We start from the raw sequence: 25,101 nt of genomic DNA on the forward strand, positions 1-25,101 counted from the left end.
GCCTCTGCTTCTCATCGCCTGCGACTCCTCCCAGATCAAACCCTAAGCTCCAGCTTTACTTAGAGCTCCCTGAATTGCTTTCCTCTTTTATATTTCTGTACATATTCTTCCTTCTCCTTGAACTATTCTTTCCCACTCACTCACCTGGCTGGTATCAATTTGTCCCTAAAATAGTCCAGATATCAGCTCTTCCAGGAAGCTCCCCCTAATATACTCAGCTTGGCTTAGGGACTCTTCCCATAAGCTCTTACTTTCCCGTGATCTGCTGCATCATGTTCCTCATCATGCTCTGCTGACATAGTTGCCTTCTCTCCCTCCCCCACAGGTTATGTGCTCCTTTGGGAGAAGATGTGGCATCTCTTTCTCCAGTGTATCCCCAGCCTGTATCACAGAGCAGGTATTCTGAAAAGTGCTTGGAATTTTAAAAATGGCTAAATATTTAAAAGAAGGAGGCTTAAAAATGAGCAGACTTAAAAATGAGGTTTTAAAATGAATTATCCTATAAGGATCAGCAAAGGAAGAATTAAAACCCAAAAGAAAAAGAAAGAAATACAGAAAAATCTGCAATTCCCCCACCTCTCAACTCCCTCCTGACTCCTTGCATTTGAAGTCTGGGATTCACTCCGTTTTTTTGTCAGTTACAAGTTCTGCTTAACAGCATGTCAGGAGTCACAGTCTCCAGTGACCCAGGTCTTTGATGCTGTTACCTAATCCTGCTTTATTTCCTGCAAGCAACCACAGCATCAACTCTGATCCCGAACAGGAAATTCTGAGCATTCACCGTTTCAGGTCCTTTTAAGCTGATTATGGTTCTTAGAGGTAAGAGAACCAAGGCTTTCCATAATCTACACAATGCGAAGCCTGTCTATTGAACTAGCTCGGCACTGGATTCATAATACCCAATTGCCTTTACCTTTTCTAAGTATGATAAAGGGCTCCAGTTAATTCTTTAAATACGCTTGTTAGTGGAAATACCATCCCATCACACATTGATTCTGAAAGTGATAGCTCAAGGTCATTCAGCAGATCAGTGACGACAGAACAAGGATGTCAGGTTCCAGTTCCAGCCAACAGGGGTTCTTGAGTCATATAACCCAAGTCAGTCTCTTTTTCTCTTCGGCATTTTTAATTCTGGACACAGAGCTATGGAATTAAAAATGGAGAGGGGGCAAGCTTAAGAGAAAGTCATATATTGAACAATGATAAGTGGCATGAAGATATAATAAATAACATTTATGAATTCCCTATGAACTGGTTCTCAGCAATCTGAAAGGCACTAGCAAAAGAAAATGCCCTAAATTACCCTATGTTCGTTTATTTGGTGTGAAAAATCCCCCAAGAAACCAGAATAAGAATTAGGAGGGAAATAAGATGTCTGAAGAGTTAGGGACTCTTCCATCATTTTCTTCTGCCATTTCTAAAGATTTTGCTTTGAGATTAATTGGGTATAAATTTCTGAAACGCCTTTCTTGGGATATTTGATCATGGCAAGTGGGAGAGACTTCAGAATATTTCAGTCTCAAGTGTGAATAGCTTCAAAGCTATTCACTTTTCTCAGCAGTAGGCAAAAGAATGGTCAGGGAACATTTCAAAGTTGATGAAATCTCTTCTAGTCCAAAGTCCAAAGATCATATATCTACCTCTATAGCTCTTATGCCTACTATATGATCTGTTGCTTAGTAGATGCTCAAGTTTTTTGTTTGTTTGTTTGTGACAGTTTCACTCTGGTCACCCAGGCTGGAGTACAATGGCGTGATCTTGGCTCACTGCAACGTCCGCCTCCCAGATTCAAGCAATTCTCCTTCCTCAGCCTCCCAAGTAGCTGGGATTACAGGCACCCACAACCACGCCTGGCTAATTTTTGTGTTTTTAGTAGAGACAGCGTTTCACCATGTTGGCCAGGCTGGTCTCAAACTCCTGACCTCAGGTGATCCGCCCATCTCAGCCTCCCAAAGTGTCGGGATTACAGGTGTGAGCCACTGCGCACAGCCAAATCATGGCCTCTTCTCTTTATTTTTTTAAAGTGGCTTTATTTGTATCATTCACCAGTTTCTGTGGTGTAAATCTTCTAGCATGACCAATTTCAAGCTACCAGTGGCTTAACAACAAACTCACAAAATTTGGGAAGTTAACAATCACTTTCATCACTTTCATAACCAGTAGGAATCAACTCCAGCACAGCAGAGCTTGGCTCTCTGTATTCAAAAGCAAGTCAGTACTGAGTGGTTTCAATGCATTTAGCCCTCAAAGGGAAGAAGGGATACTCAGAGTTGGCTTGGGAACAGAAATTCGACAGTATAATAAAGCTTCATGCTTAGAAAAGCACATAGGTGATGTCCTGTGGGAACTACCAAGGGCTGAAATAGTTTTCTGCCTCTAACCTAGTATGAACAATGGAAGAAGTGTATATAGACCCCTCCTCTGCATGCTGCACCTCTTCCTCTAAGCAAACGAGAAAGAAACCTTAGCATGCATAAACCCTCTCCAACAGGGCTGAGGTTTGCGTGAACAACGGAAAAACTCAAATCCAAGTTTGAATGTGCTCGAGCCACAGTTACCAATTTTAGATCTTTGTAATAGTGGAGATTAGATTGAAGAAGGTTATTTCTAATCACTATACTGAAATGCTTATTTGTGACACACCAGGAATACTTTTTGTGTGTGTTAATAGAAAAACTAAACTCTGTAAAATATTTTTAAAATATTTATTCTGAGCAAATACGAGTGACCACAGCCCAAGGAAAAATACAAACCCAACAAGTTTGGTCCTAAGGTGGTTAAATTACAGATTGACTTTATACATTTCAAGGAGGTAGGTGTCACAGGCAAAAGAATAAATTGATACCTGGAAAGTATACATTGGTTTAACCAAAAAGGTGGGATATCTTGAAGCAAGGGCTTACAAGTAATAGGTGGATTCAGAGATTCTGTAATCTGCAATTAAAGGAACAAAAATTTGTCTAAAAGCTTGGAGTTAACAGAAAGGAATTAAGTTATGAATGCTACATCAGAGTCAGCCACAATACGACATGTTTAGCATGACTTATTGTTTGTCAGCATGACTTAGCCCTTGCCTTCTTTGGCCTTGGTCTTGTTTATAATTTGGTATCTTATTAGCAGTTTGTTTTGTTAGTCTGATGATATTTATTTTAACATTAATGCTGGTCAGTTGTTGTACCTAAAAGGGAGAGAGTATAACAAGGCACGTAGGACTCTCCCCTATACTCTCTCCCTTTTGGAGTTTAGGCACAACAGTTTGGAGTTTAGGCACTGCCAGTTTTTAAGGTTTCTCTGGGGTCCCTTTGACCAAGAGGAGAGCTGCTCAGTTGGTGGGGAAGGGGGGTGGTTTAGAATTTTAATTTTAGTTTACATGTATTTTGCAATAAGCATTGTTCACCAAGACAAGTAGATTGTTATTTCCATTTTCCCACAATTTACATCATTCACATAGTTTTTGATAAAAGTTTCTCTACTTCTCATGCTGCTAAGTTAATAGGGTTTCCTATACATGAATGCTTGGGATGAGTATGCTGTGACATGTTCCTCAGAGATACACATTTTCAGCCCAGTGTGACTCCTTTAAGCCAATACATCCTCTTCACAATACACTCTGGACAGATTCAGAGCCAGACACACAGGGTTCTGGTTATAGGTTGCAGGACTGAACCTGGGGCCCAAGTTGCCCCTGAAGCACATATACTTCCTTCCCCAGTTCTGCCCTGTCCTGGTGTGGGGAGCCTTGCTGGGGGTACGAGATGATAGCCATGCCAGCAGGGTTCCTCTAAGGCTTATACCTACTCTACCACACAAACATCAAATAAAAGGCAGGTCTCAGCCAATTGGTCATTTACACATTTAGTTCCACATCACTCACCTCAGTCTACTTTTTGCATGTCACTTGGTCCCTCTTGTTCTTCCTACTACTCACTTTTCTAATTGTTCCCTTTCTTCTTACCTAAGCTCATTCTGTGAAATCATTCTACTGTGTTTTCTTCTTTTCTCCTAGGCTGACTCCTCATAGTTTACCATAGGAGTTAGCAGACATCTGAGAAGTCAAGAAGTCTGCATTTGTGCCTTGGCTCCTTCACTTCCTGGCTGAGTGACCTTGGGAAAGTAGCTTGATGTCTCTGAGCCTCAGCTTCTTAATCTGCAAAACAAGGTTGCAATGATTCGTTATCTCATGAGTGTTGAGGCAAAAATAAGAACATACCATACATGCCGAGTACCCAGCAAATGTTTCTGTGGTAGGTACTTAAATATGTTAGATCTTCATAACATTACTTTTATCCTTGATACCACCATTGTCTTCAGCAGATGTGGTGTTTCTATTGCACAATGTTGTCTCAAGTGACTTGGATAATGCTCACAACTCCAGCCCCAGCCCAGCGCTACTTCCAGAAATCTCCTTGGTGAAGGTTCTTGAACAGAGTGTTCATAAGTGCTTTATAGGTGAGGAGATGCTTATAAAACTCACGCCAAACCCGCTTCCAAGCATAGAACTCTGTAACACTCTGTTCTTTGAGATATCTTGCAAAACTGTCTTGAATAAGAAAATCCTTAATGACTTTTTGATTCTGCTTGTCATGTACTTTGTTATTGCTGACACAAAAATATGTCTAGACATTTTTTTCTTCAATTTACATTTTATAAATACTGACTTCTTGGCCTTTAAAATGAATAATGGCCATTGAAACAATCATGATAATAAAATGATTTTATTATTTGTTTTCCCTCTAAAAAGCTGAACCAGAGCTATGCAAGGTGGCCTCTTGTACCTTCTATTGAAGGTAAGTCTTGAGCCCTACTTGAAAGACCTTCTCCTTTTCACTTTCCTCCATTTGTGCTGGGGAAGTAGCCAAGCTCCTGAAATAGGACAGATGCCACCTGGATTTGTGAGATCTGGATACCCTTGAAGGCTGTAACCAAACTCATCTGTCAGAAACAGAGGCTTAAGATTACCTTCAGGGTAAAAAATGCCTTTGAATTTTCCAAGATATGTGAAAAAGAGACTCCATTTATGCAGTTATAGGTGACTCTGTGTGTCAGGGGAATAAATCATGCTTTATAGGTAATATGACAAGAGGTTTTAGAGGCATTTGAGAAATCTGGAGAAGGCAGGAGATAGCCAGGAATAAGGAACAAGAAGAGCATGTGGGGTTTTCCAATGGACAATTTGAAAGACCATTGTGTCCAGTCACCGCTGTTAGAACCTTTAGCAGTCCCTGACAGCACCATCACTGTTCCATGCCACTCCATCCCCATCCTGTCTCCTCCCTTCCTTCCTAAACTCCTTCTCCAACTCTTGTTCCTGCTTCCCAATTACCCTGCAGTTCTATTCCTGTCTTTGACTTCAAATGGGTGGGTGGGAGGACTACATTTGGCAAAAGGATTCCTAAAAGCTTTGTCCAGATGTCTAAATTCATTTTCTCTCAGATATTTGACTTGTGTCATGTTGCAAGCTGCCTGTTGCCGTAAGGGCTGCCTAGAACTAGCCCAGCATTACCACTGTCAGTTGTAAGTCCTCAGCCCAACCCTTGTGCAGTGAATTCATATTTTGTTCTAGAACCTTAAGGATGATAGCCTGCAAATTTAAAGAAGGAGATTCAAGAGTTGGAAGGTCCCCAGAAGTCATTTTGTCCAATGCCAGAAGCCGAGGACCACTTACAATAGTCTTCACAGAGTTGTCTGGCCTTTGACCAAATGCCAGGTAATACAGATTGTCTCTTCCGGGTGGATCACGAGGTCAGGAGATCGAGACCATCCTGGCTAACATGGTGAAACCCCGTCTCTACTAAAAAATACAAAAAACTAGCTGGGCGAGGTGGCGGACGCCTATAGTCCCAGTTACTCGGGAGGCTGAGGCAGGAGAATGGCGTGAACCCGGGAGGCGGAGCTTGCAGTGAGCTGAGATCCGGCCACTGCGCTCCAGCCTGGGCGACAGAGCGAGATTCCGTCTCAAAAAAAAAAAAAAAAAAAAAAAAAAAAAGATTGTCTCTTCAGAAGAAAAAGAAATGTTTAGGAAAAAGGGGTTGGAAGGAGGTGACATTTGCAAAATATAACTTTTTGTTCCTTTTGAATATCATTGTGTTGTATATATCACTTATTTAAGAAAGTAAATTAAATATTTTGAAAATGTCTTCAGTGTGAAGTTCATTACCCCAAAAGCAGACTGTTGAATTTCAGGTAGCTGGAATTGACAGAAACTTGTTTCTTGGCTGGGTGTGGCAGCTCACGTCTGTAATCCCAGCACTTTGGGAGGTCAAGGTGGGTGGGTCACCTGAGGTCAGGAGTTTGAGGCCATCCTGGTCAACATGGCAAAACCCCATCTCTACTAAAAATACAAAAATTAGCCAGGCATGGTTGTAGACACCTGTAATCCCAGTTACTTGGGAGACTGAGGCAGGAGAATTGCTTGAACCTGGGAGATGGAGGTTGCAGTGAGCTGAGATCGCACCATTGTGCTCCAGCCTGGGCGACAAGAACAAAACTCCATCTCAAATAAGTAAGTAAGTAAATAAATAAATAAATAAATAAATAAATAAATAAAATAAAGTTGTTTCTCATGCCGAGGTGAAATCAACGTCTTTATGCTTCCACTCTTCTACTTCTCCCTTAATAGGCCTTCCCAGACCCTGAACATTATCTTCATCGCCTGTCTCCTACCAAAAAGGGACCCTACTGATCTATAGTAATAGTACAGAGCCAGCCACTCCCCTCCAATAACAAAAAATTTTCAAATATTTGAAGACAACCAATCTATCTTCCTTTAGTTATTTCTTCTTGAATGCTAGGGAGATCACCCACTTTGCTATGCCAGATATCTCAGTTAGTTTTAATGTTTGTGGGAAAAAAAGAACTTGTCCCAGGGATGAGATTCCCTTGTGATGTCTTGTTGAATCTGGCCTCCATTGCTCACTGAAGGGTGATGCTTGGGTACAGCCAAATCCAAAGTTTATTCCAAAATAAGGATGTAGCTCTGGTCTTGCTTAACTTTGTCTTGCTTAGAGTGTTTGGGTCTTGCTTAGAGTGTTTGGGACACGGGGGTAATAGAGGATTCTCCCTGATGGTGGACACTTGAGCTTCCTAGCATCCTCAGAAAAATTTATGAGCTTTCTTAATAGATTACCACTCATGTTCTTGTTGTAGCCTGTTTCTGTATCATAGATGTTTTGCATAAACTTTCATTTAGAAGTTTATAAAGTCAATAAAATCAGAACACTAAATTTAGTCTTAGATTGGAAAGGCAATAGATGGGACTGAAGCTCTGTCCCCCATGCCTTTCTTGATTTTTATATAATTTCAATAAGCATTGTCTTTCCTCTTCCCCTCATCCCAAGTTCCTATAACTGTGCTAAAATACAAAGGAAGCACCAAAAGCCTATATTCATGTTAAGAAAACTACATGCACACAAAAGCAACAAAGGGAGAATCTGAAACACATTGAACTATGGACAGAGAGCAATCAGTCACCAAGGACAGCACTAAAATCATGGGGTCCTCTGCACCAGGTGCACGCACAGGTACTGTAGGGGCCAGAGAGTCACTAAAAAATCAACTCACAAAAGGCAGATTAATTGGAGAAAAGGTAGGCAAATTTATTTAACATGTGTACTCAGGAACCTTCAGACTGAAGACTGAAAGATAAAGGGGAAATGGTTCATTTTTATGCTTAGTTCAACAAAGTATGGAAAGCTGTGTAGAAATATGATTGGACAAAATAGGTATGATCTAATGCTAGTAGACTGAGTGGGGAAAACCAGCAAGGCCTGTCTGCCTAGATTCTTCTTAGCCTCTGAGCATGCACTCCTTCCTTCTGAGTTTGGGGCAGAGCCCTCTTTGCAATCGGGGGTCTTATGACCTACAGTCAAACAAGGTAAGTCAGATAATTTCTTTATGGACAGTTTTTACACAGAAAGAGGAAACGTTAGAGTAATATTTTTAGTTTTTATGGCTAGCTTTAGGGAAAAAGGCTTCTGGTTTCTCTACCCACCTTGGTGAAGAGGGATTCTGGTTTCTATGATTAGTCTCAGGGGAGAAAGGGGACTGGGAGACAAGAGGGTAGCAGCAGGTCAAAGAAAACCTTTTGCTCCTGAGGCTGTTTCTGAGGCCTTCATTCTGGGGTATTGTTTTCTGAGCCCCAACTGTATCCTACCCAGGGCAAACTAATAGGCCTTCCTAGACCCTGAACATTATCTTCATTGCCTGTCTCCTACCAAAAAGGGACCCTACTGATCTATTAACAGATGCCCTTTGAGGTATCCATCCAGTTTGTAAACTTAAAATACTAAGTTCTTCACCAGCTGAACCCTCTCTTGGCCATGGGGACCCCAGAGAAACCTTAAAAACTTAATTCCTGGCCATGACAGCAAGAAAGGTTGGACCTACCTTTTTATACTCCCTCCCTTTTGGAGTTTAGGCACAACTGACCAGCATTACTGTTAAAACAGAGATCATAAGGCTAACAAAGCAAACTGGTAATAAGATACCAAAGTATACACAAGACTAAGGCCATAGAAGACAAGGGTTAAGTCATGCCTGCAGACTATCAGTCTGGCTACAGAGCATCCTAATCTTAATTTAAGACATTCCTTTTTATTGACTTCAAGTTGTAGATAGAACCTTACTCCTTTAACCAATTATAAATTAAAGCATCTCTAAATTCACCTGTAACCTATAAGCACCCCCCCCCCTTCCCACTTCAAGATATCTTGCCTTTTCAGGTGGAACTAATATATCTCTTCCATGTATTGATGTATGTCTTTGCCTGTAACTCCTGCCTCCCTGAAATACATAAAACCAAAATGTAATCTGACTGCCATGGGACCACTTACTCAAGGATTCTTGGGTTTGTGTTTCTCCTTGGGCACTGGACACTGGACACTCATGTTGACTCAGAATAAACCCTTTTAAAGTATTTTACATAATTTGGATTTTTTCATTAACAAGTTCCACCCATACAATTTTTCCTCCTGGTTCCCTTATGACCAAGGATATAATTTAGGACCAACTGATGAGAGAAGAAAAGTCTGCAATGATGAGGACTGAGAAGTGGTACAGAGAGGTATGTCTGCCAGCAGAACCTAAGCCACATCTTTAAGGCTCAGATTTAGGCCAGAATATAACTCACCCCTTGGATGTGGCGAGTCCTATAACACCAGGCTTAGCCAGCCTATGGCCCTCATCAGTATGGTAAAGGCTTGCTGGAAAGCTGGTCTTCCAGAGCATCTGCTCTCATCAGAATTGTTAACATGGGAGGAACTAGGTATCTAGAAAGGCATCAAGTGGATTATTGAGGCCTTCTGTGTAAGCCTGTGCTCTTCTGTCTCTGCTTAGACACACCTCTCATCCATCCATCACTCTGGACCAATTCACACTGGGCAGTCACCTCCCATTTGTTCACTCAATCCATTTACCCCTAGTTTAAGCTGGAACACATCAAACATTTCTCACTCCAGGGCTTACCACTAACTAAGCAGAATGCCTCACAGTTTCTGCTTTTACTGTTCTCTGTGAGTGTAGGAATCAGGTCTTTGAGGAATGGAGGGCCCACAGAACTTAGCAGGATAGCAAAGGCTGGGTGGGAGAACAGTATGCACAAAATAGTTATCAATGGAGATTTAGTAGTTGCCTATTATCTGCCTGGCACTGTGCTTGGCATTGGGAAATCAAATGAATAAGACGGTTATAACTTCTTCTTGAATGGAGGAAGCAGACAACTAAACAAGCCATCATGAAATAATATGGTAAGAACAGGGGCTATGAGAGCATCTGGGATCAGCACCTAATCCAGCCCCAGTGAGAGATGAGGTTGAGAAAGGGAATCAAAGAACCATCTGGGGGAGGTGACATCCCAAGGGCAGAGAAGATATTAGTTGATCCCAAGACATGGCAGGGTGTAGGAACAGACAAGAGGTTCAGCACCCGGCACAACTGGTTAGAATTGAGTGATGTTTCCCTGCATATCAGAATGTTTTACTTATAGCTACTCTGATGGTATTTAATGATGGTGATTAAATACCAATTAGTATTCACATTCAACCTAGGTTTACTTTAGAAAGCCTTCTGTCCTCATCTGAAAAAGAAAGCTTAAAATGTGTCAAGGTCAGGAAAAGCAATGCCCGGGTATCTATCCCCTACTCACTAGCTCTGGTAGAAAAACAAAGGGCCATCAGCAAGTGTCGGCCATGCTGGAATGTGCTGGCGCAGCTCTGGGGCTCAGGGCATTTTCTCTCCTCTCCCTCTTTCCTCTTTTGGTCTAGTGAGCTTGCAAACTGCCTGCATTCTTGTGAGCTGCCCCTGTCAGGTCTCATACAGGACTCCCTGCTTAATCAGGCACACACACACCATTGCTTTCAAGCAGACTTCCTCCTGGATGCCTCCCCCATTCCCACTGCTCCACCCACATATGCCCTGGGGCCCTTAGAACTGTGGCAGCTCTCTGGAGACAGAAAGTCTGCAAGGGAGAAACCCTTCTCTTGTGGGAGGACCTAAATGGGGGACAGGATATGAGATATGATTGCTAGATCCTGTCCGTAGGACTCAGATGAAAGCACAAGGGTTCATCCTCTTAGAAATGTCCTTAAAGTTTTCAAAAGAAAGGAGAGGACCTTCCAATCTTGGCTTCCACAGTAAGTGTAAATAACATTCTCTTAAGCTCAAACTCAAATTTAGCATGGATTATTTTATTTAATCTACACAATAATAATGTGTTTACTATTATTATCCCTCGATGTGCCTCAATTCCTTCATCTGTAAATTGGGGACAATAGCACCTACCTCCTAGTCTTATAGGAATCAACAAATTAATAGTAAATACATTGGAACTATGCCTAGTACATAGTAAGCAGTCAGAAAATATCAGTATGTATTTTTATGAGGAATCTGGGGCACAGAAAGGTTAAACAATTTGGCCAGGATCACACAGCTTGTAAAATGAGGCCAGGATTCAAACCCAGGTGGTCTGGCCCCAGAGCCTGCTCTCCTAATGGCAGCATTATTTGCTGTGCTGCTCTGCTGCACAAAAGAATTAAAGAATAACAAGAAACCAGTGACTTTGGGTGGCTAGAGAGAAGCTGGGGAATCCCTTGGGTTTGTGTAAATTAGTGGCCCTCAAAATATGCTCCCCTGGCAGCATCCTTCCCATTTCCCTAGGAACTTGTTATAAATGCAGCTTCTCAGGCTCCATCACAGATCTACTGAATCTCCAATTCTGGGGTGAGACCCAGGATACTATGTTTTAAAGCATTCTCCAGGTGAATTAGAGGCACACTGATATCCCAGAAGTACTGGAGTCGACTTTTAACTGTTACATCTATTACGCATCCAGCCTCCACAGCAGAACGTGGCTTTCAAGTTGCTTCCACTGCATTATGATACTCTTCAACCCATCCCTCACCCAAGTTGGTGATAGAGGTTTTGAAAGGGCTTAGTACAGGGCAATCTTGCAGCAGACGACTGCAAATGTGAATTATTAGAAATGTGGGCAGTCTGGAAATGTGAATTAACTTTCGGCCTGATGGGCACATCATATGGAGGCCTCTGTTTTCTGAGACGCTAAATCACAGATGGAGAAAACACATTTGGTACCTAGGTTTTTGGGGTGGTTATTGATTTTTTTCCTCAAATTCCCTGGAAATATAATTTAAGGGCTGGAGAAGCTAAAAGGAAAGTGACCACATGAATCGTGCCCCCTGGGGAATGTGTCTGTGTGTTGTGGGGGTGGGTAGCCATATGGCCAAGGCCACTGTAGCTTTATAAACTGGGTGAGGTGAGGTGAGGTGAGATAGCTAAGATGTCAGAGAACAATTCTGAGTTTTATAAAGACGCAAAAGTAATACAATTTTCTCAAGATCAGGGAAGGGGAAGGGTTGGCCCATGAAAGTTGCTAAACAACTTTCTTTAGCAACTTGATATTCCATGCTGCTTCCGCCAGGCTCAGCCTGCAGCTGCAACCTTCAGAGGGCTGCAAGGAGTATCATTGTTATTACTCAATACTGCCATTTATCGAGTACAGCCCCTGTGCCAGGCACTATTCACTGTGCACGTGCTCATTGTTTTAATTCTCGTAGAACTTGGAGTAGGTATCATTATTTTCATTCTTCTATTACAGATGGATTTGACGAAATTAAAGCACATAACACTTAAGTAAGCTGGGTGCAGTGGCTCACGCCTGTAATCCCAGCACTTTGGGAGGCTGAGGCGGACAGATCTCCTGAGGTCAGGAGTTTGAGACCAGCCTGGTCAACATGGTGAAACCTCATCTCTACTAAAAATACAAAAATTAGCCGGGCTTGGTGGCAGGCACCTGTAATGCCAGCTACTCGGGAGGCTGAGACAGAAGAATCACTTGAACCTGGGAAGCAGAGGTTGCAGTGAGCTGAGATCGCGCCATTGCACTCCAGCCTGGGGTACAAGAGTGAGACTCCGGGGCGGAGCAAGATGGCCGAATAGGAACAGCTCCAGTCTCCAACTCCCAGCGCGAGCCACACAGAAGACCGGTGATTTCTGCATTTTCAACTGAGGTACTGGGTTCATCTCACTGGGGAGTGCCGGACGATCGGTGCTGGCCAGCTGCTGCAGCCCGACCAGCGAGAGCTGAAGCAGGGCGAGGCATCACCTCACCTGGGAAGCGCAAGGGGGAAGCGAATCCCTTTTCCTAGCCAGGGGAACTGAGACACACAACACCTGGAAAATCGGGTAACTCCCACCCCAATACAGCGCTTTAAGCAAACAGGCACACCAGGAGATCATATCCCACACCTGGCCGGCAGGGTCCCACGCCCACGGAGCCTCCCTCATTGCTAGCACAGCAGTCTGTGATCTACCGGCAAGGCAGCAGCGAGGCTGGGGGAGGGGCGCCCACCATTGCTGAGGCTTAAGTAGGTAAACAAAGCCACTGGGAAGCTCGAACTGGGTGGAGCTCACAGCAGCTCAAGGAAACCTGCCTGTCTCTGTAGACTCCACCTCTGGGGACAGGGCACAGTAAACAATAACAAACACAGCAGAAGCCTCTGCAGACGCAAACGACTCTGTCTGACAGCTTTGAAGAGAGCAGTGGATCTCCCAACACGGAGGTTGAGATCTGAGAAGGGACAGACTCTCTGCTCAAGTGGGTCCCTGACCCCTGAGTAGCCTAACTGGGAGACATCCCCCACTAGGGGCAGTCTGACACCCCACACCTCACAGGGTGGAGTACACCCCTGAGAGGAAGCTTCCAAAGCAAGAATCAGACAGGTACACTCGCTGTTCAGAAATATTCTATCTTCTGCAGCCTCTGCTGCTGACACCCAGGCAAACAGGGTCTGGAGTGGACCTCAAGCAATCTCCAGCAGACCTACAGCTGAGGGTCCTGACTGTTAGAAGGAAAACTATCAAACAGGAAGGACACCTATACCAAAACCCCATCAGTACATCACCATCATCAAAGACCAGAGGCAGATAAAACCACAAAGATGGGGAAAAAGCAGGGCAGAAAAGCTGGAAATTCAAAAAATAAGAGTGCATCTCCCCCGGCAAAGGAGCGCAGCTCATCGCCAGCAACGGATCAAAGCTGGACGGAGAATGACTTTGACGAGATGAGAGAAGAAGGCTTCAGTCCATCAAATTTCTCAGAGCTAAAGGAGGAATTACGTACCCAGCGTAAAGAAACTAAAAATCTTGAAACAAAAGTGGAAGAATTGATGGCTAGAGTAATTAATGCAGAGAAGGTCCTAAACGAAATGAAAGAGATGAAAACCATGACACGAGAAATACGTGACAAATGCACAAGCTTCAGTAACCGACTCGATCAACTGGAAGAAAGAGTATCAGCGATTGAGGATCAAATGAATGAAATGAAGTGAGAAGAGAAACCAAAAGAAAAAAGAAGAAAAAGAAATGAACAAAGCCTGCAAGAAGTATGGGATTATGTAAAAATACCAAATCTACGTCTGATTGGGGTGCCTGAAAGTGAGGGGGAAAATGGAACCAAGTTGGAAAACACTCTGCAGGATATCATCCAGGAGAACTTCCCCAACCTAGTAGGGCAGGCCAACATTCAAATCCAGGAAATACAGAGAATGCCACAAAGATACTCCTCGAGAAGAGCAACTCCAAGACACATAATTGCCAGATTCACCAAAGTTGAAATGAAGGAAAAAATCTTAAGGGCAGCCAGAGAGAAAGGTCGGGTTACCCACAAAGGGAAGCGCATCAGACTAACAGCAGATCTCTCGGCAGAAACTCTCCAAGCCAGAAGAGAGTGGGGGCCAATATTCAACATTCTTAAAGAAAAGAATTTTAAACCCAGAATTTCATATCCAGCCAAACTAAGTTTCATAAGTGAAGGAGAAATAAAATCCTTTACAGATAAGCAAATGCTTAGAGATTTTGTCACCACTAGGCCTGCCTTACAAGAGACCCTGAAGGAAGCACTAAACATGGAAAGGAACAACTGGTACCAGCCATTGCAAAAACATGCCAAAATGTAAAGACCATCGAGGCTAGGAAGAAACTGCATCAACTAACGAGCAAAATAACCAGTTAATATAATGGCAGGATCAAGTTCACACATAACAATCTTAACCTTAAATGTAAATGGACTAAATGCTCCAAGTAAAAGACACAGACTGGCAAACTGGATAAAGAGTCAAGACCCATCAGTCTGCTGTATTCAGGAGACCCATCTCACATGCAGAGACATACATAGGCTCAAAATAAAGGGATGGAGGAAGATTTACCAAGCAAATGGAGAACAAAAAAAAGCGGGGGTTGCAATACTAGTCTCTGATAAAACAGACTTTAAACCATCAAAGATCAAAAGAGACAAAGAAGGCCATTACATAATGGTAAAGGGATCAATTCAACAGGAAGAGCTAACTATCCTAAATATATATGCACCCAATACAGGAGCACCCAGATTCATCAAGCAAGTCCTTAGAGACTTACAAAGAGACTTAGACTCCCATACAATAATAATGGGAGACTTCAACACTCCACTGTCAACATTAGACAGATCAACGAGACAGAAAGTTAACAAGGATATCCAGGAATTGAACTCATCTCTGCAGCAAGCAGACCTAATAGACATCTATAGAACTCTCCACCCCAAATCAACAGAATATACATTCTTCTCAGCACCACATCGTACTTACTCCAAAATTGACCACGTAATTGGAAGTAAAGCACTCCTCAGCAAATGTACAAGAACAGAAATTATAACAAACTGTCTCTCAGACCACAGTGCAATCAAACTAGAACTCAGGACTAAGAAACTCAATCAAAACCGCTCAACTACATGGAAACTGAACAACCTGCTCCTGAATGACTACTGGGTACATAACGAAATGAAGGCAGAAATAAAGATGTTCCTTGAAACCAATGAGAACAAAGATACAACATACCAGAATCTCTGGGACACATTTAAAGCAGTGTGTACAGGGAAATTTATAGCACTAAATGCCCACAAGAGAAAGCAGGAAAGATCTAAAATTGACACTCTAACATCGCAATTAAAAGAACTAGAGAAGCAAGAGCAAACACATTCGAAAGCTAGCAGAAGGCAAGAAATAACTAAGATCAGAGCAGAACTGAAGGAGATAGAGACACAAAAAACCCTCCAAAAAATCAATGAATCCAGGAGTTGGTTTTTTGAAAAGATCAACAAAATTGACAGACCACTAGCAAGACTAATAAAGAAGAAAAGAGAGAAGAATCAAATCGACGCAATTAAAAATGATAAAGGGGATATCACCACCGACCCCACAGAAATACAAACTACCATCAGAGAATACTATAAACACCTCTACGCAAATAAACTGGAAAATCTAGAAGAAATGGATAATTTCCTGGACACTTACACTCTTCCAAGACTAAACAAGGAAGAAGTTGAATCCCTGAATAGACCAATAGCAGCCTCTGAAATTGAGGCAATAATTAACAGCCTACCAACCAAAAAAAGTCCAGGACCAGATGGATTCACAGCTGAATTCTACCAGAGGTACAAGGAGGAGTTGGTACCATTCCTTCCGAAACTATTCCAATCAATAGAAAAAGAGGGAATCCTCCCTAACTCATTTTATGAGGCCAACATCATCCTGATACCAAAGCCTGGCAGAGACACAACAAAAAAAGAGAATTTTAGACCAATATCCCTGATGAACATCGATGCAAAAATCCTCAATAAAATACTGGCAAACCGGATTCAGCAACACATCAAAAAGCTTATCCACCATGATCAAGTGGGCTTCATCCCTGGGATGCAAGGCTGGTTCAACATTTGCAAATCAATAAACATAATCCAGCATATAAACAGAACCAAAGACAAGAACCACATGATTATCTCAATAGATGCAGAAAAGGCTTTTGACAAAATTCAACAGCCCTTCATGCTAAAAACGCTCAATAAATTCGGTATTGATGGAACGTACCTCAAAATCATAAGAGCTATTTATGACAAACTCACAGCCAATATCATACTGAATGGGCAAAAACTGGAAACATTCCCTTTGAAAACTGGCACAAGACAGGGATGCCCTCTCTCACCACTCCTATTCAACATAGTGTTGGAAGTTCTGGCTAGGGCAATTAGGCAAGAGAAAGAAATCAAGGGTATTCAGTTAGGAAAAGAAGAAGTCAAATTGTCCCTGTTTGCAGATGACATGATTGTATATTTAGAAAACCCCATTGTCCAAACCCAAAATCTCCTTAAGCTGATAAGCAACTTCAGCAAAGTCTCAGGATACAAAATTAATGTGCAAAAATCACAAGCATTCTTATACACCAGTAACAGACAAACAGAGAGCCAAATCAGGAATGAACTTCCATTCACAATTGCTTCAAAGAGAATAAAATACCTAGGAATCCAACTTACAAGGGATGTAAAGGACCTCTTCAAGGAGAACTACAAACCACTGCTCAGTGAAATAAAAGAGGACACAAACAAATGGAAGAACATACCATGCTCATGGATAGGAAGAATCAATATCGTGAAAATGGCCATACTGCCCAAGGTAATTTATAGATTCAATGCCATCCCCATCAAGCTACCAATGAGTTTCTTCACAGAATTGGAAAAAACTGCTTTAAAGTTCATATGGAACCAAAAAAGGGCCTGCATCTCCAAGACAATCCTAAGTCAAAAGAACAAAGCTGGAGGCATCACGCTACCTGACTTCAAACTATACTACAAGGCTACAGTAACCAAAACAGCATGGTACTGGTACCAAAACAGAGATATAGACCAATGGAACAGAACAGAGTCCTCAGAAATAATACCACACATCTACAGCCATCTGATCTTTGACAAACCTGAGAGAAACAAGAAATGGGGAAAGGATTCCCTATTTAATAAATGGTGCTGGGAAAATTGGCTAGCCATAAGTAGAAAGCTGAAACTGGATCCTTTCCTTACTCCTTATACGAAAATTAATTCAAGATGGATTAGAGACTTAAATGTTAGACCTAATACCATAAAAATCCTAGAGGAAAACCTAGGTAGTACCATTCAGGACATAGGCATGGGCAAAGACTTCATGTCTAAAACACCAAAAGCAACAGCAGCAAAAGCCAAAATTGACAAATGGGATCTAATTAAAGAGCTTCTGCACAGCAAAAGAAACTACCATCAGAGTGAACAGGCAACCTACAGAATGGGAGAAAATTTTTGCAATCTACTCATCTGACAAAGGGCTAATATCCAGAACCTACAAAGAACTCAAACAAATTTACAAGAAAAAAACAAACAACCCCATCAAAAAGTGGGCAAAGGATATGAACAGACATTTCTCAAAAGAAGACATTCATACAGCCAACAGACACATGAAAAAATGCTCATCACCACTGGCCATCAGAGAAATGCAAATCAAAACCACAATGAGATACCATCTCACACCAGTTAGAATGGCGATCATTAAAAAGTCAGGAAACAACAGGTGCTGGAGAGGATGTGGAGAAATAGGAACGCTTTTACACTGTTGGTGGGATTGTAAACTAGTTCAACCATTATGGAAAACAGTATGGTGATTCCTCAAGGATCTAGAACTAGATGTACCATATGACCCAGCCATCCCATTACTGGGTATATACCCAAAGGATTATAAATTATGCTGCTATAAAGACACATGCACACGTATGTTTATTGCAGCACTATTCACAATAGCAAAGACTTGGAATCAACCCAAATGTCCATCAGTGACAGATTGGATTAAGAAAATGTGGCACATATACACCATGGAATACTATGCAGCCATAAAAAAGGATGAGTTTGTGTCCTTTGTAGGGACATGGATGCAGCTGGAAACCATCATTCTTAGCAAACTATCACAAGAACAGAAAACCAAACACCGCATGTTCTCACTCATAGGTGGGAACTGAACAATGAGATCACTTGGACTCAGGAAGGGGAACATCACACACCAGGGCCTATCATGGGGAGGGGGGAGGGGGGAGGGATTGCATTGGGAGTTATACCTGATGTAAATGACGAGTTGATGGGTGCAGCACACCAACATGGCACAAGTATACATATGTAACAAACCTGCACGTTATGCACATGTACCCTACAACTTAAAGTATAATAATAATAAATAAATTTAAAAAAAAAAAAAAAAAAAAAGAGTGAGACTCCACCTAAAAAAAAAAAAAAAAAAGTTAAGTGATTTGCCAAAAAACAAACAGTTACCAAGTGGTGGAGCCAGTTGGAACCGAGGTATCGTTTGTATAGATCAGTCCTCACCATGTAATTCTGCCTCTTCAGGAGAGTTTGTGTCCACTGCAGGAGATGAGGAAGCGAGGGAGAGTGGGAAGGAGAATGGGGTAAGAAACCCAAGCCCCTCTGTTGATCCTGGGGCTAGACTGACTCTCCAGCGCTGCCTCAGCCAAACACTGCCACATCAATCTTCTGGACTGGAGTTTGACAGTTTCGCCTTACTCATCAGTCAGGTGACAATGACACATGCAGGCCTTTGCCAGGGAGCATCGAGACAGGTATCAAAGTCTAGCCCTCCAGCACTGTGTTATATCAACCCTGACTGAGACTAGAGCTCAAGCAGGCACCCACTTCTTGCAGAGCTGTCCTGGCTTCAGGGAGTTTGGCTCAACTCCCAGCTGCCTCTCTTCTCAATAGGAAATTGTCACCAAGCGCATTATAGCTGGAGGGAGGGGCATTTCTCTTCATGATTGCCATTTCAGCTGAGGAGGCTGGATTGACAGGTATAACCAGATTTTCCCCACCTGCCTACCCTTTCCTAGCAGGCAATCAGAGGCTTCTTACTGAGTCTTTCCTTCTGGGTATTTTACAAAGCTGTGGGGGGTGGGGACCTTTCTGGTTTTCTCTGGGGGAAGAAAATTAAAAGCCAAAAGGCCTCTCCCTGGGAAATTGCAGGCATGTGCCAAGGTTCTCAGAAAATTGCCAGCTCACCTCTCGTGACAAATGACCTCTCCTGACAAATAGCCAATAGGCTTTCAAAACAGCAGTACCACTGACTAACAGCGAATGTTCTCTTTTTATGGAACACAAGGTGTTCACAGGTGAGAGCAGAGCTCCTTCCTTCTGCAGACGTGGGGCTGTGGAGAGCAAGTGAGGACTCTCATACTCATTTTACAGAACAGGAAAATGGAATTACCCCTTCATAGAGAGGCTGATTCATTTATATAACTCTGCTAATGCCTGAAGGAACTGGCAGCTCGAGATGGGCACAGGACCCAGACCCAGGATCACGTAAATGCTTTCTGAACAATGGCAATATCAGCCATGGATCAGCTTCATCACTGGGCACTGCTTAGACGTGTAACTCTTGGCCTCTGAGCAATATGTGCTTTGTTTCCTACTTTGAGGCCAATTTTAAACTTTAATGTCTGGAGCAAAAATTATTTTTTCCCTATTGGACAGTCTTTAAAAACTGGTAAAAATACAAGAGGCTTTTGTTACCTGGACCAGGATCTGAGGAAAGGCTCCTTCCCTAGGAGAGAACTCTGGAACAAACTGTCCCTTTTACCAGGGCTGATGCAGCCCCTGTAAAGCCCTTGGTAAGGACTTAAACCATTCTGATCAATTAGCTTAAAATCCACCAGTTCTTAAACACTTTCTCCCCCACTTCCTCAGGGAAGCCTTCCTCAGTCCCCAGTTCTAGAGGAACCCTTCCTTGCCTTTAATTTTTGAGAGTTTTATTGTCACCTGGGTATTAAAGAGCTTCTGTTTGAGAAGCAGGCTGTCACTTCTGTCTAGGTCAGGCTTTTCTTCACAGCAGGTTGTGAGCCAAAAATTCCTGAGCCTATGCTGGAGGGACCCCAGGTAACCCCTGAGACTGCTGCTGTATTTGTTTGGGCAAATCTTTACTGAGAGCCTTTTATAAGCCAAACTTGATGTAGACCTAGGAGATACACTAGTGATTCAAACAATTATTCTTGCCCTCACAGTGCCTACATTCTAGGAAATATAAATAAATTAATTTTAATATGGTGTATCAGGAAGTGATTCTTGCTACGGAGAAAAGCAAGGCAGGGATGAAGTAGCTAAGAAGACTGATGGTGGGGCCTGAGGGGATCCAACCAGGTGTGGGTCATTGGGTAGGATTATCTTTTGGCCTGAACTATCACTGCTTTCCTGGCCCCTAGTCCCTGTGCTTTTACCAAGAGTGCCTCCTTTTCTTTATTAAATAAGAGATGGGAGTCTCACTATGTTGCCCAAGCTGGTCTCTAACTCCTGGCCTCCAGCCATTCTCCTGCCTTGGCCTCCCAAAATTCTGCCTCACAGCATGGGCCACTGTGCCTGGCCCCAAGAGTACCTCTTAATGCCTGCCTCTCTTCCTTCGATTCTTCTGTTCTTCTCACTTTCTCCACCACCAAAAATTGTGCCTTCAACGCTATCCCCCAAATTCTCCTGATCTTTAAGGACCAGCTCAAGCTACAGCCTTTCTCCAACTCCTCTGACCGCTCCCTTCTCTGAGCTCCATAAAAAGCATTAAGCCGCACAAGTGATATTTGATCTTGTCTTCTATTGTTTCCTAAGTGCTTCTTCTATATTTTTCTCAACTGATTAAAAGCTGTGACAAATGGAGGTTGAGATCCCAGCATATGGCTTTGAATACAGGAGGTGTTTAGTAATCATACCAGGTGGACTCAGTCAGCTCTCAGTGCAATTTGGTAAAAGCTGACTCCTCATTGCATTTTAGGAAGCTACAGCTTTTTCTACTCAAGTCCTGAACCACTCCTCCAATATCTCTCAGTAGAAACTTTACTAGCATCCATCTGAAATGGATTTGCTCAAATTCCCTTCTCAAAACCTCAAAATTAAAATCTCTATTTTCACTATTTTCCTCCTGTTTAAGAGAGAATTATTACAAATTCTTGCCCAAGACTAACTGCTTTATACACACTTTCCAACCATAGCCACTCATGTGCTCTGGGATCTTATTCTCTTTATTATTCAGAAATTCTTATTCATCTCTTAGGGTGCTGGCTCCTTCTTCCTAGTATCCAAGTGAGTTGAAATCATTCTCATTAAAAATAAGAAAAAGTCTTAATACTTCTTCCTTAATGGTTTGGTTACTACAAAATTATTATAAAAGGAAAGGTAAATGAATTAAAACCTGGACTCTTGAACCAGATTGCCTATAGTTTAATTACCAGTTCTGTTGTTGCTATGTGGCTTTGGGAAATTTACTTAACCACTCCATGCCTCAGTTTCCTCATCTGTAAAATAGGGATAATAATAATAACTCTTTCATAGGGTAGTGATGAGGATGGAATTAATTTTCATAAACTACTTAGAACAGTGCCTGGCATTCTATAAGTGCTACGTGTTTGATATTTGACATAAATCATTATTAAGCCTTAGCTATTATTCTTTCTTTCATTTCCTTGGTCTTATTTCTTTCTTCCCAAAGCTACCATCCAATCTTCTGTTTCCTTTCATCACCATTTTTTTCAAAAGGACAGCCTACAATGCAAACTCTCCACTAACTGTTACCATTTTCTCATGTCCCTTTCTCTCCTCAACCCACTAGAATATTGAAAGTTCCCAATGGCCTCTTAAGCTTCTAATCCAAAATTTCATTTCCTTTCATTTGACATCTAGTATCTAACTTGGAATTTCTTCCTTTGTTTTTCTTGCCAGTTCAGCTTCTCCTCAGCCAACTCCTTTCCTTTCCCAAGAGACTCCATCCCAAGGGGTCTCTTGGGCTTCTCTCATACTGCATTCTCTTCCATTGATGTTATTCACACTCCTGTCTTCACTTACTGCCTACATTCCACTGACTTTCACACCTACTAGGACTGACATTTTTCCCTGAGCACCAGCCCCTAAGTTTGACCAGTTATACAGATAGATGCCATATCAGATACTCTTCTGATAGATTAGAGTTCATCTATATTCTAGATTCTACATCTAGAAGATTTAGAACAGGTAAATCTTCTCCCTGTCATGTATTGCTTCAAATCTCTGTTTTGGCACCCAGTCGCAAACACCAGAAACCTTAGGGCCTTTGTGGTTCTGCATCTGGATGTGCCTTTATATTTCACAAATCAGTTTTCACATCCCTTAGGTCATTTACTCCTCACAATGACCCGAAGAGCATTATTTGATTACGTGATTTTGTAAGGCTTAATTTGAATGAGTATTTTTTCCCCCAGAATGACAACATAAATACGTTTTCCAATTCTTTTAAGAAAGAAGCAACTCCTTTCTACAGAGGAAGAAAATAAGTTTTACAGAGGTAACAAATTTTTCTAAGAAGTTGTAAGGGTCAAATGAAATAGTACATGCTGTGAAACTTCATATACCTTAAAACATCATGTAAATGCAAAGTTTTCTTGATTATTAACATTATGCCAAATTATTGGTGACACAGCTAATTGGTAAATGTCATAAGAAGAGTATTAAGTGTATAGAAATACAGAGGTGAGGGAAATCAGTTTAGTTAGGGATGATAAGGATCTTGGAAGAAGAGTAGGATTTTAATAGATGGAGAGCGTGATGGAGGACCAGCTTCTCCATGTCTCATTCTGGTCTACCACCTTTACATCTGTCCTTAATACAAAGCTGACTCGAGTGATCCTTTCTTAGCACTTCTAGGTAATGGCTGGAGGTTTCCTCCAAATACAGTAGACAAATGTGAGGCACCTTTTATAAGAACATTAGGACACTAACTCAAAGGTCACCTTCTTCCGAGGGAGTTAAAAACCATTCAAGCTGCCTGCAGCAGCTCATACTATACCACCCTCCATGTGGACAAGGAACACATGGGAACAAGGAACATAGGGAACAAGAGTGTGTGCAGGACAATGAACTGAAGAAGTTTCACTGACACATGGACATAGCCAAAGTAAGTGTTTCCAAATCATGAAACCAGAAGCAAAAACAATTCCTATAAAGGATAGTGTGATGACAGTTAGCTCAGGCTCAGGGCCTGGAGTGTGCTGTTTGGGAATCACCTTGCATACTGAAGCCTGTGTAATGTTGAAAGGGTCATATAGAAATCTGGGGGATATTTTGCGGTAAGTCCATTGATAGTAACAGAAAAGCTAGCTTTGAGGAGATAACTTTTATCCTATTAATGTTAGATTACTTTATTATTCATAAATTTGAGTTGAGATTTAGTTACATTGGAATAAAATGGGCTCTTGCAAACTTACTGAGTTACTGTAAACCAAGGCATTATCTAACATCAGGAAGAAGATACTTCAGACAACCTCTCCACTTTGCAGCAGCTGTTACCCACATCTGAAAGATCATCCATTCTTCTAAAGTTTGGTCACTGCAAAGCCACCCCATTACTATCGCAATAATGTATATGTTATATACAGTTTCAATTCTGACTGTTGCACAGAGAAGTAAGACAGAGGAAATAATTCTCTATCAAAATCAAGTTGAAGAGTGTACAAGTTATATTTCAGTTTGATGACCTTTAAAATGACCTGATGCAAAGTCTAGCAGTTGCCAACCTGATTGGGCTTGAATAGGATGCATTCGGAGACTCAGTCCTTGCCTCCCCAGCTTCTCCAAGTGCTTGAGAAAAGGGCTAGATTTAGAAAGATGAAGAGGAAGAGGAAGAGCACGCAGGGGACATGATGGGAGCAGAGAATCGAAGGTCAGGATGTACATGATACACTAGGGAGATTGAGCGGATAGTTAAATTGGCTTAATGTCCATCAGCATGGAAAGAAATTAGGGAAGAAGAAGTTGGCCAGAAATTGATATCAAAATGACCAGCAAGCTTTTCCAAGCATCATTTTCTGCAAAGATAAAGTGATAAGGTAATAATGACAATGATAATATCATACCCAGTACTTACAAAAGCCATCTTTCAAGGGTCTCAGAGCCTGTTAAAATGCTGCATTATTCATCTTCTCAACAATTCTGTGAGGCAGGTAAAAGGAAGTATCATTATCTCCATTACGTAGGTAGTAAAACCAAGATAGAGGCAGTGAGAATCTTATTTCCACATCCCTGTAGTGAGCCAGCTGGTGTTCTTGGTCTGAAGTGCAGTCACTCCATTTAGGCTACCTTTTCTAGGGCCAATTTTCCTTGTTAATGTGTAGAGAGGGTCCCAATTTCCATTCTATGTAACTCTATAGATGTTTATCTCTTCCAGCCCTTAAAAGTGACTGAATTTAAAGCCATATCTCCACTTTGTCCCTTGGTAAGGCAAACGGGTTATATATTCTCTTTTGATATTGCAGGTATCACTCACTGATGCCTAAAATGCAATCTTTGTGTCTAAAGGTAACAGAGTCAAATGACATATAGTTTATCAAAGTGAATTTTTAGACTAATATAGGTTGATTCCATTAATCTATCAAAGTTTTTGCCTTTGAATTTCATCAGTCTCTCTCTTAGTGCTGTTTCTGCCTCATCCTCCAACCCCAACACCAATAAGGCATGACACATAATCGCAGACACCAATGACCAAATCTAATGAAGGCAACAGAATGGTCCACAAGCCTTCTCAACTGAAGCTACTTCTGGCCTTTGGTTCTCCATAGCCCACTGTAACAGATTGGACCTCCTGCCCAAGTGCTTCTTGGAGACCATTTTACTTACTCTGAGGGCAAATGTGAGGGTTAACTAAAGTTTCTCCTATGTCCAGAGCTGGGTTGAATGGCAGCCCAAACTTTGACCCCTTC

The 25,101-nt window shown here is 41.9% G+C and overlaps 1 long non-coding RNA gene across 1 annotated transcript; it reads right to left on the reverse strand.

The window, feature by feature from the left end:
* Window positions 1-2,691: 2,691 nt before the first annotated feature.
* On the reverse strand, window positions 2,692-24,462 carry LOC135968527 (uncharacterized). The gene is made up of 2 exons (XR_010583383.1): window positions 24,270-24,462; window positions 2,692-4,147 (listed from the first exon to the last, which is right to left on the reverse strand). It is a non-coding gene; the product is annotated as an uncharacterized lncRNA (long non-coding RNA).
* Window positions 24,463-25,101: the final 639 nt, after the last annotated feature.

The sequence above is a fragment of the Macaca fascicularis genome, chromosome 1 (assembly GCF_037993035.2).
Source record: "Macaca fascicularis isolate 582-1 chromosome 1, T2T-MFA8v1.1".
NCBI classification, from domain to species: domain Eukaryota; kingdom Metazoa; phylum Chordata; class Mammalia; order Primates; family Cercopithecidae; genus Macaca; species Macaca fascicularis.